General features: G+C 45.1%; 1 long non-coding RNA gene across 1 annotated transcript in view; it reads right to left on the minus strand.

The window, feature by feature from the left end:
* Positions 1-979: 979 nt before the first annotated feature.
* The window catches only part of LOC128340011 (uncharacterized), a 111,351-nt gene continuing 97,127 nt past the window's right edge, over positions 980-15,203 (minus strand). Inside the window, exon 4 of the long non-coding RNA XR_008313401.1 lies at positions 980-1,368. This is a non-coding gene — a long non-coding RNA (uncharacterized LOC128340011). The remainder of the gene's footprint in view (positions 1,369-15,203) is intronic.

Genomic DNA, 15,203 nt, shown 5'->3' on the forward strand with positions numbered 1-15,203 from the left:
ATGCAGAGTAAACTGTGTCACTGCTTGGAATATATTCTAGTATTTCAGAAAGACAGTTAAAATTAGAGAAAGAGAGCAAGAAACTCCCAGTGGGTCTTAATACTAAGGATTTCACACGGATTCAAAGACAAACTCACCATTAATAGTCATATTATTAAGACATCACATTTAACTCACTTATCACAAGAAGCAAAGTAGAGCAAATGAATACAATCCTAGTTCATACACTTCAGCTCAGTATTCACAAACCCTGATTCTCTGTACATCGTGCCAAACTAAATATGTGTACAGTGACTTATATTATATTAATTTAATTTTTTAAAAATCTGTAGCTCCTTCAGGGGGCTTCCTAAAGGCTGGGGGGGGGTGTCTGCAAAAGTTTCCCCTCCCCCACTGGCCTCTAGAGCTTCACAGGGACCATTTGAGCATGTGCAGTGACCATTTTTAAAAATAATTTTCTTAAATGGCCGCTGAAAACAAAATGGCCACTGTGCATGCTCAAATGGCCTCTGTGAGGCCTGGCATGGCCTAGGGCCTCACAGAGGCCATTTGAGCATGCATGGTGGCCATTTTGTTCTGGTGGCCATTTTTTGTAATTTTTTAAAAAAAATTTAAATGGCGCCCCCCTTCAAGTGGCACCCGGGGCACGTGCCCTGCCTGCCCCACCCCTAGATACGCCCCTGAACACAGATCTTCCCTATTTCTCTAGAGGCTGTTGTCCAGTAAACCCTGCCCTTCACTCTGGATTGGGTGATAGGGATTTGATTCTCCCTGGCTTGCTTTCTTATTTGGAGAGGCTCACCTTCCAAGCAGTTACTTGAATTGAGTCCTTACTATCGCTACAATAGCCTAATTGTTTTGTTTGACCTCAATGAAATGCCATTAGCAGTATGAATAAACTTTTCAGACTGTGTGACCATATTTATTATTTTATTATTTTATTATTAAAACTTTTATACCGCTCTTCCAAAAGGCTCAGGGCAGTTTACATTAAAACACCATTAAAATCAGTTAATAATTAAAACAAAAATAATAAAGCATAAAAACGATAATTAACAACTAAAAACATCATAAAACAACAATTAGATAATCAGAAGAATTTAAAAACAAGTTTTAAAAAGCTGAGAAAGCCTGGTTGAAGAGATGTGTTTTCAGGTGTTTTTTGAAAATTGCCAGAGATGGGGAGGATCGTATCTCCGCAGGGAGCACATTCCACAATCTTGGGGCAGCAACTGAGAAGGTCCGTCTCTGTGTAGCCACCAAACGAGTTGGCAGCAACTGGAGACGGACCTCCTCAAGTGACCTCAATGGGCGGTGGGGCTCATAGCGAAGAAGACGCTCTCTTATCATTATTAACCATCTACCACCCTAAAAAAGAAAAGTAAAAGTAGAAATGAAGGAGTGAAAAAATGCTGTGGCACAGCACAGAGAAAGAAGACTTTTTTCTCTCCCCCCACCCACTCAATTTTTGAAAATTCATATTATTTTGTAAGGCACTTTGTGAGCTTTTTGTTCAAAAGCAGCATATAAATATTCTTACCAGCCACAGAGCAAGTCAGGAACTTGGGACAGTGTGACAGCAACCACAGAATACCACAAAGCCAGCCGCTCTCTCTATTGTGGCATTTCAGCAAACCTTTAAAAATGGATTAACTTCTTTGGACTTACCACTTGGCAAGCTGGTCACCCAGTGATATAAGAGAGGAATGAATGTTTGTTTGTTTAAAATATTTATATCCCACACCTTCATAAAAAGTCTGAGGACAGCTTACAAAGTTCAATATTCACAATAAGCAAGAAAACAAACAATACAAGAGAAGTATGTGAAAGCTTGCCTGAATAGGCTATCGAAGACCACCTAAAACAAGTTGGGGATATCCTAGAAGAGAAGTGAGCTTCCTTTCTAGGGCAGTTGTAAGGGGGTCTCACTTCCCACCCTTCCCCAAGGAGCTCAGAGAAATCACAGACATACTTCACAAGGGTCCATCAGCCCAGTAATGTGTGCACACAAGTCGTGTGCAAGTTGCCCAAATGCAAAAATTGTGTAAATGTCATTTCACAAGAAACTTACTCTTCTGTATTGACATTTATGTAAGTTTTACATTTGCACAACTTGAGTGCCTGCAACGCCATGCAAGTGACGTACCCTTGCACAGTATGTCAGCCCATGTACGTAGGGTTCCAACGGAGGTTTCCACTCAGGTAATGACTACACCACCACAAATAAACACTCCCTTCCAGCCATGCCCTTCGATTGCCTCTAGTAAGAAATGCAATGAGAGAGATAGCAGAGGTGGCACCACTTTCAGTGTGAATGCTGTAGCAGATACTGGGGCCTTGACAGGTGCTGAAAATATCACTCACAGTACACCTGAAGTAATCAACTTGTGGAATTCTCTGCCACAAGGTGACAGACAACAACCTGGATGGCTTTAATAAGGGTTTGGATAACTTCATGGAGGAAAGGTCTATCAATGGCTACTAGTTGGAGGGCTGTGGGCCACCTCCAGCCTCAAAGGCAGGATGCCTCTGAGTCCCAGATGCAGGGAAGTAACAGCAGGAGAGAGGGCATAGCCTCAACTCCTGCCTGTGGCTTCCAGCGGCATCTAGTGAAACAGGATGCTGGACTAGATGGGCCTTGGGCCTGATCCAGCAGGGCTGTTCTTATGTTCTAAGCAGCTGGGAACTAAGGGAGATGAATTCTCAAGGGTTTTTTTAGGAGTATAGTGGGTACATAATGGCAACCAGATCATCCTTCCCTACTGTGTGAATTTATTGATTGGGCATATATCTACATACCTTTCCAAAAGCTCAAGGAAGCTTACAATCCGACATCAGTACAGAAACAAAAGGAACAAGAGAAGACATATGAAAAAGGAAAATAAGAAAACTACCTCCATCTATCAGGACTGGCATCATCACATAGCACCCTCTGGCAGTAGTTGGGTCCCAAACCCCCAGGGTGCCCACTGTTGAGCTCTACCTTGGCTTCAAAAGGAGTATTGGGACAACCAGCAGTTGGTAGTTGAGGCTAGGTAGTCCCCCTTCTCCATAACCTGGTGGCAGGTGTGGTGGTGCACACAGGTTTATTTTATTTATCACCCCCACTTCTGGTAATAAGGGATGCAGCAGCAGCAGCAGCAGCGGCGGCGGCAACTGGGAATATGGGGAAACCCCCTGAGAAATTTCACATGTCTTCTAAGGAGATGGGGCTATAATTCCCTGGCAGAGAATCTGCTTTGCATGCAGAATGTCCCAGGTTCGATCCCTGGCTTCTCCAAGTAGGTCTGGGAAAGATGCCTGCCTGAAACCTTAAAGAGCCCCTGCCAGGCAGTGTAGACAATACAGAGCAAGATGGACCAATGGTCTGACTCATCATTAGGCAACTTCCTATGCTATTACTGTATTTGGCTTCCCCGGGACATTCTCATGTTTTGCTTTAGGAGGAAATTCACTTTGAATTTCACCTTTTTTGACATTTCAGTGCAACTTGTTCTGTTTCCAAAAATATCTTAACGTTTTTAGCAAACACATTTTACCAGTAAATCACACACACACACACACACACACACACACACACACACACACATCATTCACACAATCAGAAACTGTGTTCTATCCAGGTTTAGGAGCTGTGTGTGCTTCCAGTTTTCGGTTGTGTAGAAACAAGGTACCTACCTTACTTCCATACATTCACTTCTGCCCAGGTTTTCCTCTGCTTCCACACAACTGAAAATTGGGAGCACACACAGCTCCCAAACTGGGAAGAAGAAGAAGAAGAAGAAGAAGAAGAAGAAGAAGAAGAAGAAGAAGAAGAAGAAGAAGAAGAAGAAGAAGAAGAAGAAGAAGAAGACAGCTCCCAGACCCGGGTAGAACAGAGTTTCTGATTGTGTGAATGACCTAAATGTCTTCTTCAGCCTGGAATGTCTTCAGCACAGCCTGGCAGAAGGATTTAATCTGGATCAAGTCTAGACTTCACCAAACTCTGACTTCAGATGATTTGGGGTCCACTCCAAAAGAGCTCCATGGTGGGGACTTTCAAGCCTTGGTTTAAAATGCCCAACATCCTCAACTCAGGGAAGTCCCTTATACCCAGATAATCTGCCCTTCCTGCAGTTTATGTATGGAGGAGGAAGAAGAGGGCCATCTGCTGGCTACCATAAAAAGAATACAGATCAACAAGGCACAGCAGAAGCACTGAGCATTTTCAAGATATTTTCTGTAGCAGCTAGCTATGAAAGCATAATCGCATTACCTTGAATTATTTTGCTGAAGAGGGTCGTGCAACTCTGAGGATCAATTTTAATTTGATCTTGTTCTGTGTAGTGCTGCTGGATAATCCTGCACAAATTATTGTTCTACAGCTTTCCAGTATCTAAGGTGAAAGTATCACCAAGGGTTTTGATCAATTTACAGGATGAAACCTTTTCCCCTGCAGTGCTTCTTTTTTCAGGGAGAAAAGAACACGCCGTAACAAGGTTTTATTTACCTCCAGCCGTCAAAACCCCCAAATTCTAGTGAGACTGTCTCACAGTGGTGGGGGAAGAGGAAGAGAGTACATTCAGAGCTGCTAGGCAGCAACAGGGAGTAATAAATATTTAATACATTTGATACTAAAACATACAAGGGCCAATGATATTATTCAAGTTATGTCTGGTTGGCCATATCACATGTCCTTTTAGCCCCTGGGATGGTTCAGACATCACACAGAATCTCAGTTAAAGCTGGGCTGCATGCAACATCCCTGAGTAGGAATGTCTACTTCCTATCTACATTTAAATAAACTGAGATTTATCATGTCACCCTTACCCACGAATCTTGGTTTATTCTAACCTACTTGTTTCAAATAACCCGAGAGCTGTAACCAAACCTTGGATACAGATCTAAGGTTATTTGAAGCAAGTAGATCACAATAAATTGAGATTGATGCGTTTGGATGACACTACCAATCTTGGCTTATTTTACCTAGGAACATAGGAAGCTGCCTTTATACTGAGTCAGACTATTGGCCCATCTACCAGAGGCTCTCCAAAGTTTCAAGCAGGGGTCTCTCCCAGCCCTACCTGGAGATACCAGGAGTTACCTCCTTGCTCTTCAAAGGAGCTATGGCCCCATCCCCTAAGAGGAATATCTTACAATGCTTCTATCCAACTGCAAACCAAGGCAGACCTTTCTTAGCAAAGGGGGCAATTCATGTTCACTACCACACAGGACCGGCTCTCTTCCCCTCTATTCAAATAATTCAGCTTAAAAGTGTGGAAATTTTGGTGATAGCCCCACTGAGGTTCTGTACAACATCTGTAAATTCTACAATTGCAAGCTTTATAGCAGGCCTGCTCAACTTATTAGTTGGTTAGATAGTTCAGGGTTTCTTAACCTTGGGCCCCCAGAAGTTGTTGGACTACAACTCCCATCAGCCCCAGACATGGCCTTTGTGGCTAAGGATGATGGGAATTGTAGTCCAACAACATCTGGGGGGATGAAGTTAAGGAACCCTGAGTTAGTTAGTTAGTTAGTTAGTTGATTTATATACCGCTATTCCAAAAATGGCTCAGGGTGGTTTACATCAAAATAAAAACAATGAACAATTAAAATCAAAACTAAATCAATTAAACAATTAAAATCATTTAAACATTAAAAAAAATTAAAATCATTTAAAACCAACATAAACCATAAATCTAATTATTAGCCTGGGTGAATAAATGTGTCTTCAGTGCCTTTTTGAAAGTTGCCAGAGATGGGGAGGCTCTTATTTCAACAGGGAGCACATTCCAAAGTCCAGGGGCTGCAATGGAGAAGGCCCATTCCCAAGTAGCCGCCAAATGTGTTATATTAGCCCCGCTGTTTTTGAACTACGACTCCCATAATCTCCAGCCATAATGGCAAATAACCAAGGATTATGGGAATTTTAAGTGAACATATGCAGGTGGGCCGAAGTTAAGCAGCCCTGCTTTAGAGTCACCTTACTTAGCCTTCCTGGTATTTTTTTTTCCTATCAAAAAAAGCTTTTTAAGGCATTTTAATGTTCCTCTGCTCTCCTGCTTATACCTGCATGTTCTGAGCTGCAATACTGAACAGAGTGATGACAAAACTGATCTTTGGCTCCTAATAAATAAACCCTGAATATTTGATTTCTGGGAATGACCAGAACATGACCTATACATTCTTGCATTTCTGAGTTTTGCTGCTAAGCTGGGCTTTATTTATGGAAATTAATGCTGCCTCTTGTCAAGAAGATAACCCTATGGAAACATGATGCATTAGGACAAGTTGCCAAATTATTTCATAACCATATATTATTGCAGTGATGATTTATGGATGATTTGATGGACTTTTTTGAAAGGGTGATGTTATTGCTGAATCAGCAACAACTTTAATCTGGATCTAAATGGAGTAACTACCTTGCCTGATTAATATCAATTGTTTTTCAAGTTTTGGGTTTAAAAAAAAGGGGGGGGGGAATATCATGCAATTGAACCTGATTGAGATGGTAGAGGGAGGAGGGTGTTAGAAGAGCTAAAAAGCTGAAAGTCTCTATGTGTTCCCCACCATATAACCTCTGGGGCAGTTTTTCAAAAACTTTCCCTGACTTCTTTTAAAGTAAGATAACTAGATTTTATCTATGGCTGTGCTCAAAGTTTTCATCCTTAAACATCAGGGGCAAAAGGTCAATCGTTTTGTAAAAAAAAAATTCCAAGCATGCCTTCAGGTGTTTGTTCATCCCTTTGCCTTTCTAATGAAAAGCTCCTTAAAGCACTTGAAGAACCGCTTTCCCCATGAGAACGACTTTCGCTTCACCTCTTTCTTTTGTGCAGTGCTGAACCCTACAAGACTGGAGCCACTGACAAAGTCAAAACTGTATCTCTCCAGTTCCCAGCATTCAATGACATTCCACCACTTCCAATAGTCTTTGCCATTGTGGCTGGGGGTGATGGGAGTAATAGTCTGAAAAAATCTGGGGACCCAAGGAAATGGTTGCCTGTTGTGTTTTTATGGCAATACATGGCAGCATGGGATCCGGAGGGACAGGGGGATCAGGCTGAATCACTAATAATGTCTGACAAAAGCCCTTCTCCCATGGACCACTCTCTCACATGAGTGTTAGGTAAGGGAGACATGCATGCGGGCCAGATGGCAGATGCTGTCCAGCCTGGTTTCTCGACACAAGCAAGCCACAGGGGCAGGTACCCTGGCAACACCGCTCCCTGTCTTGGCAACTGCTGCAAAGAAGCAACCCAAGCATCCCTTCTGCCACTCCTGCCACCCATTGGAATGTATCCATCTTTATTTTTGTCCAGCACGGCGATCACTGATAATTGTGGCTCCCCTCTCTCGCAGTTCCCCATGGTGGGCCATCTACATACGCTGCAACGAGGGTCCGGTCCTGGGAAATTTGAAAGAGAATGAAGATCTATCCTAGGTCCCAGTGTTTCCCTGGCCTGTCCACCCAGTACCACCCAGACACATGGAGCAGCAAATTCTCCTTTGGGTGCATGAAAGGGTTGCCTGTAGAGGAGGGGTTTGCTGTGTAAAAGTTCTATTCTTTTCCAGAGAGAACGGGGGGCCCACACAAGCAGAGGCCCTTTTATTTGGGTGGCATACTTCACAAGAGTACAGTCTGATGGAGGACCAAAGATCTTGGAGCCTCTGGTCCTCCCCAGTGGACTGGCTCTCTCATGGGAGGGCTACTTCCCGGGTAGCAAGCCAACACAGTGGCAGGAGTTTGGTTTGGTGTCCCTGGTCTGCCATCTCAAGAGTTTCCTTGGTCACGGTGGACCAGATCCCAGGATCCTTTGCCCTCCCTCATATACATAATCCCTCCATCGGAAGTCAGCATGATTCCTTCCCAGAGTTACAGAAAAATTGCGCCCCTCAACATTCGCCCATTGCCAGCAATTGTGTTTGTGTGAGATTGTTTTGGTGCGGGGCTCTTATGAGGGCAGTGGTGCAATTGCTGTCAGGAGAAAAGCTTGCATGGTATTTGAAGGGGTTTAAATACCCTTTTCCTGCCAAGGGTGGGTGGCAGTGTTCCCTCTAAGAGGGATTCCCAGATGTCGTTGACTACAACTCCCAGAATCCCCAAGCAAAAGCCATTGCAGTGGGGGATTCTGGGAGTTGTAGTCAACAACATCTGGGAATCCCTCTTAGAGAGAACACTGGTGGGTGGTCCATTCATTCCGAAAAGGCACAATCGTGCTTGACACGCCCCCTTTAAGATAGTGGCCAATGTCTGCCACCCTGCAGACATTCTGATGCCTTGACCACAGTCTGGTGATGATAGCACTGTGGAGCTTGCTGGGATGCAGCCTCAGTGTACAATGAAGAGTGGCTCCCCTACCTTGAAACCAGAGGTTGCTGCCAGGCTGCAGTTGGATGGACCTATGTGACATGATTCACAGTTACAAAAATTAACTGGGGATTCGGCAACCTCCAGTTTCATGTAACGGGAGAATGCAGCCTCTGCCTCTCCAGTGACAGGTTCTATGGTTTCCCCCCCAAGAAGAGAGTCTTGGCCAGCAGCTCACAGTTTGGATGAGCTCACTTTAGAATGTGGCATGTTCTGTTGTACTACTGCTGCTGATTGGCTCCAGCAGATCACAGGGAAAGCAGTCTGCATTCTGCATACACCTCCTCACGGACGATTTACAGTTCAGCCTTAATTTTTCACTCGTGGGGTTGGACTTCCAGGGCCAGGGACATGGGAACATGAGAGGATGCTTTATACTGAAAGTTCCCTTGGATATAGCATCTTGAATGCATGATTAAATGCAGGGGCAGAGATGGGAGTGGAACGTCCTTGGGTCCCTGAGAGAGAGGGCTCCACAGGCTGGATGACAGCAAAATCTTCACTGTTGGTGTTGTATGAAAATAGGTATATGCAGTCGGTATATATTTAGTAGTTATATATATGTTTTGAAAAGTTTCTGAGTAAGGGGAATGTGTATGCAGAAGTGTGAGTGTGGAAGTCTCTCTGTGCATGGGGAGTATGTAATATTATTCACATAGGAACGAGAAAAAGGGCATGCAAATAATGAGGCTCTACACGTGATCGGTGTGTAGAGACGGGAGGGGTTTGGCAGAGAGAGCAGGTCAAGCCCACACTCCCCGCACACGAGTGGCTAGCCCGCCCTGGGCTGCCGGATCAGCCTCCCACACGATACGTGGCTCCGTCATGGAGCCAGTAGAGGCAGCAGAGATCAGGGGCCGCCCAGCCCCCAGATGTCCCAGAATGCCCTGTGCGAGTGTGCAGGGCATTCTGGGGAGACCCCTGAGGCAGAGAGGCTTGTTGTAGCCTCCCAGTCAGGGGTGTCCTCACAAGTCGCTGCGACACAGAGCCACGCCCAGTGACTCATGATTTTAAAAATGGGGTTAGCGGAGTGCTCGCTCCACTAACCTCATTTAAGGGGAGGGCTACTGTGGCGAGCTAGCCACTGTTGAACCACGGGACTCGCCCATTAGTGGTTCTCATGATAGAGGGAAACCAGGCTAAAACCTTAGCCCAGTTTTCCTCCATCTTGTGAATAGCCTCAGTGTTTTGTTTTCAACATGCCCTTATAGCTCTTCTGCAGCAATGTTATGGGGTAGAGAAGAAGACTGGGAGCCAGGGGCTCATCTTTTCTTCTTGTCCCAGGGCCTACTTCAAGCATGGTATACTCTTGCAACTTGCTCAGTCTCGTCGACATTGACTGGCAGCAGCTTCTCCAAGGTCTCAAGCAGGCTTTCCAGCCCTACCTGGAGGTGCCAGGGATTGAACCTGGGACCTTCTTTATGCAGAGCAGATGCTCTACCATTGAGCTACAGCCCCATCCCTGGGAGGGTAAATTCACCCCATCCCTCTCTCTTTGAAATTTGGACTGGAGGTGGTTCCCACACTAGCAAAGTAAAGCATGAATCGGGGGGGAAGCATCAAGGAGGAAAGCCCCACAGATCACATGCTGTTGGGCGAGGAGAAGTTGGGGTCACCTTTCTTGCCACAGGTGGCTTGGGAAGGCTCCCAGGTCAGTAGCTGGTCACATCCTTTACATTTATAAATGCCTCGGTTTCATCTCCGGCATCTCCTGTTAAAGAATCTCAGTTATCGAGCCTCGGAATGATGTGTGCCTGGAAATTGATTGGCAAACATGATAGACAGTGGACTAAAACTATTGTTGTTCTGATTGCATATACTGTAGCAGCTGCTTGCTTGCTTGCTTGCATGCTTGCTTGCCTGCGCTTGGCTCTCCAGCTATCCTTGGGTTCTTTCCAACTCTATAACATTCTCTGATCCTGTGAACTCATCCTTCCTTGTCCTATGGCAGCAAGCACTCCTTTGAATGCTAACTGCCCTGGGGCAAGAGGCAAAGAAGTAAGCATCATTAATCTTCAGGCAGCTTAGCCCTTGGGCTAAGTTCATCTTGGCTTGAAGGAGTGGAGAGGTCGTGCGTGCCATTCTCCAGCCTGCTTTCACAAGAGCAAGGGGCAAGAAGGCTGAACTCATAACCTACATGCAGTTTGATTCTCAAAGACAAGGCTGGGGAGCTGTGTTGCAGCGAGGAGTGGGCAGAGCCTCCCTGAGGAAACTCCTTTGGCTTTCCTTAGAAAGCCTTTGCTTTTATATTTTCAATCGAAAACATTGCTATGCCACCTTTCCTACAAAGCAGCTCATTCTATATGTATTCACATATACATATACATATGTTTCACAGAACTCAAGGTGGTGGGCGTAGAGTTCCCAGGCAGTTCATCCAGACACAGAGTAGACCTATAGCTGCTTAACTTCAGCAAAGCCACTCTATGATAAGCCTGTAGACCATCCCCTGGGACAAGAGTCCAATCCTTAAAAACAATGGCTGACATACTGTACAAGGTTATGTGCTAAACCCTGTTAACTGAGCAAAGAGGCACATTTTAAAGTAATGGTTCACTTATATTTAGCAGGGGATGGGGATAACAATTCATCCTGGGCCAAACTGGGAGGGGCGGTATAAAAATGCAATAAATAAAATAATAATAATATTCCTCTCCAACCCCAGCACAGCATCCTTCCAGTGGGTGCTGCTGGTGTCTACCTTATGTTTGATTTTTAGATTGTGGGGCCTTTGGGGATAGGGAGCCATCTTTATTTATTTATTTATATCTATGTAAACTGCTTTGGGAACTTCAGTTGAAAAGCGGAATGTAAATATTCATCATATTCGTATTCATATTTTTAGGCAAGCAAACGTCCAATTTTTGCTGGTTCCGGCATGTTTATCTCTTGCTGTTCCAACTCTATCAATGTTCCCAACTATGAGCATATGTGCTTCTGCAGACTCCCGCACTCTTTGAATCTTGTTAGATTATGAGCCCTTTGGGGGCAGGGAGCCATCTTTAGTAATTATTATTTTGCTAGGTAAACCTCTTTGAGTATTTTTGTTGAAAAGCAGTATATAAATATTCATAGTAGTGGAAGTTGTAGTAGTAGTGTGCATTGAACACGACTCATGTAGTTCATGTAGTTTAACATGTTGTGAACCGCCCTGAGCCATTCTGGAAGGGCGGTATATAAATCTAATAAATAAATAAATAAATGTAGATGTGAAAGAGCGCTGTTGCACAAATACAGTTGCACAATTGGTGGCCATTGTTCCAGTGACTGTCAATTGCACAACTTCATTTGCACAATTCTTGTGTTTTGCACAACAGCGCTCTTGCGCAACTGCAAAAATGTTACATGGGTATGTACCATGGAGCAGTATGTCAGCCATAACCATTGTGCTATTTCATCTCCCAAATGCAACATAAATCAAACTCTTATTTTGACCCACAAACACTTTTAAAATCTACTATATAAATTGCTCCCAAACAGGAATCTTCATTTTCAGTGCAAGACTAGTAGTTGCACTCGCCGGTGGGGTCAGCTTTGGCTCTAGTAGAGGGGTACAAGTACTGTGGCTAGGCCTCAGAGTTCTGGCAAGGGTCTAGTGCTCCTTCTCAGAACAGGGATGGCTATTCTCACAAAGCCCCAAGTAACTGCTGCCCCAGGCCTTAGCAGGAATCTTGCCAGGACGAGCCCTCCTTGCTGACTGACCCCTCAACATCGGCCAGTCAATCTCTATATAGCCCCTGACATTCAGAGCAATTCTCACAAGATCTTGGCCAAGAACAGGACCAAAATCTCACAGGAACCACACACACCCTGGTCTCACGAGAAACTCAGGTGTCCTCTCTCGCAACGGGGAGCATCTTGCCACTTCTCTGCAGGGGCCAAAATCAGGCGGAAGGAGAACCACCACCACCGCCACTCATGCGAGTAAGTGGTGTTGTGGTATGCTTCCCACCCTGGACGGCGGACGGCCTTGCCCCCTCCTCTGCCTCGTTTACCAGGGTTCCCTCACACTAGTGATGTCATTGAAATTCATAAGTACATAAGAACAGCCCTGCTGGATCAGGCCTATCTAGTCCAGCACCCTGTTTCACACGCTGGCCCACCCGATGCCTCAGAAAAGCCCACAGGCAAGAGTTGAAGGCATGCCCTCTCTCCTGCTGTTGCTCGCCTGAAACTGGTACTCGGGGACATCCTGCTGGAGGCTGGAGGTGGCCTATAACCCTCAGACAAGTGGCCATTGATAGACCTGTCCTCCATAAATTCATGTCTCCTGGCTCAGAAATCCACATTTCAGTGTCTCAGATGAGAAAAGAAGAACAGCCCCAATAGTAGCTTTGCTGATTGCAAAGGAACATCCAGGACAGGTGCAAGACAGATGACATTAAAGCGCAGCTTGACTAACAATGTGTTAAGGCTTTTGTTAGTCCCAGGTAGACGTGTGCCGAATTCCCCTAAGAATGACTGACTGAATGAAGAATAATTGTATACCACTTCTCAACACAAGTTCACAGAGCTGTTTACATAGCAAAAAGAATGAGGAAAACAATGAAAAGATGGTTCTCTGTCGCAAACGGAAATAGGAACATAGGAAACTACCCTATAATAAATCAGACCATTGGTTCAAGCAGCTCAGAATTGTCTATACCAGGGCTGCACAATGTTGGCCCTCCAGCTGTTATTGGACTACAACTCCCATAATCTCCAGCCACAGTGGCCAATAGCCAGGGATGATGGGAGTTGTAGTCCAACATCTGCAAGAGACCTGAAATTGTGCAGTCTTGATCTACACTGACTGGCAGCGGCTCTCCAGGGTTTCAGGCAGGAATCTTGCCCAGGTCTACGTATAGATGCTGCCAGGGACTGAACATGGAGCCTTCTGCATGCAGAGCAGATCCTCTATGCCTCAGCTACAGCCCCATCTAAATCTAAAAAGGGAGACACCAGCAAAACAGGCACGGGCAGGAACACTATGCTGGAAGGAACAGGGAACCCTGCCTAAATATAAGAGAGCCATCATATAAAAAACAACCCCCTCTTTGCTCACTTACAGGAGTAAGAAATTTCACTAGTTTTGCTGAAACATTTTATTTCCCATAACATTTCTCTGATACTTTGCCTGAGCAGGAACCTCCCAAGGTACCTTGCAATTCCACTTTAGGCAACATTCAGTGGCCACATGTTTATTATTTGTTTTAAAAATCATATTTATAATTATTTACCATGCTGCTGTCATGTGCACCTAGGAGCCGGGGAGATTAAATTCTTCACCCCTTCATGTTTGGGAGGGGATACAGTTTAGTGGAAAACACATGTTTTGCATGGAGAAGGGCTTAGAGCAACTTCTTTATGAGGCAAGGCTACAACACCTGGGGCTTTTTAGTTTAGAAAAAAGACAACTGCAGGGAGACATTATAGAGGTCTGTAGAATCATGCATGGAGTGGAGAAAGTGGATAGAGAGAAATTCTCCCTCCCTGGTTCTCACACTAGAACTGCATATTGAGTCAAACACTAGTACCAGAGGTCATCCCATGAAATTGATTGCCAGGAAATCTAGGACCAACCAACGGAAGTACTTTTTCACACAATGCATCATCAACTTGTAGAATTCTCTGCCACAAGATGTGGTGACAGCCAACAACCTGGATGGCTTTAAGTGGGGTTTGGATCACTTCATGGAGGAGAGGTCTATCAATGGCTACTAGTCAGAGGGCTAAAGGCCACCTCCAGCCTCAAAAGCAGGATGCCTCTGAGTACTAGTCGCAGGGGAGTAACAGCAGGAGAGAGGGCATACAGCTTCCAGAAGCATCTGGTGGGCCACTGTGGGAAAGAGGATGCTGGGCTAGATGGGCCTTGGGCCTGATCCAGCAGGGATGTTCTTATGTTCTTATCCCAGACAAAGACATGGAAAAAATTCCAGACAGTCTCCAGCCAAAAGGATTTCAAGTAGTACAGAGGGGAGAGAGCTGCCTGGGACCCTGGAAAGCCACTGCAAGCCTGAACAAACATCACTGTGATGGCCAATAACCACTTGGCCGATAACCAGCTTCAATATAGGTAAGGTGAAGTGTGCCGTTGAGTCGATTTCGACTCCTGGCACCCACAAAGCCTTGTGGTTTTCTTTGCTAGAATACAGAAGGGGTTAGGAACATAGGAACATAGGAAGATGCCATATACTGAGTCAGACCATTGGTCTATCTAGCTCATTATTGTCTTCACAGACTGGCAGCGGCTTCTCCAAGGTTGCAGGCAGGAATCTCTCTCAGCCCTATCTTGGAGAAGCCCGGGAGGGAACTTGAAACCTTCTGCTCTTCCCAGAGCGGCTCCATCCCCTAAGGGGAATATCTTACAGTGCTCACACATCAAGTTTCCCATTCATATGCAACCAGGGTGGACCCTGCTTAGCTAAGAGGACAAGTCATGCTTGCTACCACAAGACCAACTTGTGGTACCATTGTGGTACCATTGCCTCCTCCCGATGCCTTTCAACATCTTCCTATATCACTGCTGCCCAATATAGGTGTTTCCCATAGTCTGGGAAACATACCAGCAGGAATTCGAACTGACAACCTTCTGCTTGTTAGTCAAGCATTTCCCCTTTGTGCCACTTAAGGTGATATATAAGGTACCTCAGTATAAGGTAGCTCAATATGCAGTTCTATCAGAAGCAACATGTGTTAAGGCTGGGAACCAGCGGAACGACACCAGCACTGTCAGAGCGTGAAATTCTCTGACCCTAGTCTGAGCCTGCCTAGGCCAGCCATTCACTTGGTATAAAGGCTTCCTATCTGGTATCAGGCTTCGCCTCAAGTTCCTCCTGGTCATATTGTGTTCTGATTACTTTTCTCTTATCCACTT

The sequence above is a fragment of the Hemicordylus capensis genome, chromosome 1 (assembly GCF_027244095.1).
Source record: "Hemicordylus capensis ecotype Gifberg chromosome 1, rHemCap1.1.pri, whole genome shotgun sequence".
Taxonomy (NCBI): Eukaryota; Metazoa; Chordata; class Lepidosauria; order Squamata; family Cordylidae; genus Hemicordylus; species Hemicordylus capensis.